This window comes from Morus notabilis, unplaced genomic scaffold (assembly GCF_000414095.1).
Source record: "Morus notabilis unplaced genomic scaffold, ASM41409v2 Scaffold1161, whole genome shotgun sequence".
Lineage (NCBI taxonomy): Eukaryota > Viridiplantae > Streptophyta > Magnoliopsida > Rosales > Moraceae > Morus > Morus notabilis.
The window spans coordinates 1-1,733 of NW_010356746.1; the positions used below are offsets into that span (position 1 = coordinate 1).

A 1,733-nucleotide genomic window follows, 5' to 3' on the forward strand; every position below is an offset into this window, starting at 1 on the left:
GCGGGCTATTGTGTAATACTAGATGGACCTGTTGTTGAAGAGCTCGGAACTTCTTGGTCGCCTTACATGTCCCTATTTAACATTTTACATGAAAAAAATAAAAATTAACAACATGTAGAAAAGTTTTTCTACCAAAAATTTACCCAGAAGCTCAGTGATATTAGGCAAAGATTAGCCATTGAATGGATGAACATCACATGGTACACCTAGTAAGTAGTACACACGATAGTATATAACCAGCTAGCTTAAGAATCAAACTCTGAACTGGAAAGTCCATTAGCACTTTTCTTCTTTTACATCTAAAGACACTTGCATGAAAATACACGTGTTTGTGGATTTTTGCAGATTGATATCTAATGCAATCCATAGCTAGGTAACAATTTATTATTCCCCATCACAAGAGCACATGTTTGAACAGATTAAGATTTACAGTGGAGAAAGGAAACTCATACCATGAATATAACATCCTTTCAGGAGGTACAAAAACACCAGTGGAGAAATACATGTCAGATCACAAAAGGCATGCTTGCAAATACTCCATGTCTCTGGAGCTTTTTCTTTATCGACGTGTAGCTCTGCAAATCTTTCCTCCAATCCCATGCCAGATAAAATAGAGATTGCCTAAAAAATTCTAACCACAATTAGTTTGACTTTTGCACGTAATTTACAAAATACCCAAAACTGTATAAACTAAGACCAATGAACACTCTGCCAACTTAACAATTTAGCCTCCATACAACAGTCATTGGAAAAACTCATCAATATAACAAAAAAAACAGGAGCAGTTTTTTGGTCCAATGAAATATCATTTCAAACCCTGAGATATTTCTCTTACTTATCACCCAAAAATACAAAAATTTTCCTGTCAATCACCCTTTTTACTCAGCAACACAAGGGAGAAAATTTCCTGCTTTGTTTCAAATCTCTGCCTTCCGTACAAACATCAAGAAATATTGGACCAAAAAACTTCAAGCAAACAACTTGAGGAATAAGAAACTCACATATTACCATCACAGCCAAAAATCAGCCGTTAATCTGCATAATAACGCACAAATACCAAAAGAACACTAAATATAAATCAAGCAACAATGAAATTACCTTAGCAAACCACAAAAACTTAAAACCATAGTAACAATGAGAATAAAATTCCATTTTTTTTTCTTTTTTGCAACGCAGCTCAGAGTAGCATAAAGCATTACCCAAAGCATTTCAGGAAATCAGCATGTGAAGCTATTTTTCCCACGAAACCTACATGTTATTCCAGAGCAAATGCTGAATCTTTCAATAAAACTTAAAAGAGAAAAACAAAATGAAGCAAAATACTAATAAGGAACTTAAGTGGCTAATTATTTTCCGAAATATTCTCGGCAACCAAACAGTACTACACCAACAAAAGAAAATTGTGGATTTCTTTACCTCTCTCTCTCTCTCTCTCTCTCTCCCCCTCTCTAAAGAGTCGCTTCTGCGTTTTCTCGCTCTATTGTCCGCAGAACTCTTGCGCGGGTCTCTATATAACAGATTTTAGACCCAAAAAAAATACAAATAAAATAAAGGAAAAAGTAATAATAAAAAGAAATAAGGTGGTGTTAAAAGAGGTAATTTGTAGTGAGGGAGGGCCCACCGGATCTTTTCCAAAAATGTGCAAAACGGGTTTTGTCGCTCTCTGCCATCTGACCTGATCTGATATGATATGAAATCTGATCAGGGATGAGTATGGGCTGTGGGTTGGGCCT

At 35.7% G+C, this 1,733-nt stretch overlaps 1 long non-coding RNA gene across 1 annotated transcript; it reads right to left on the reverse strand.

The window, feature by feature from the left end:
* Nucleotides 1-1,440, reverse strand: LOC21410834. Its single transcript, XR_002901607.1, has 3 exons — nt 1,417-1,440; nt 453-621; nt 1-72 (listed from the first exon to the last, which is right to left on the reverse strand). It is a non-coding gene; the product is annotated as an uncharacterized LOC21410834 (long non-coding RNA).
* Between the last annotated feature and the right edge of the window lie 293 nt (nt 1,441-1,733).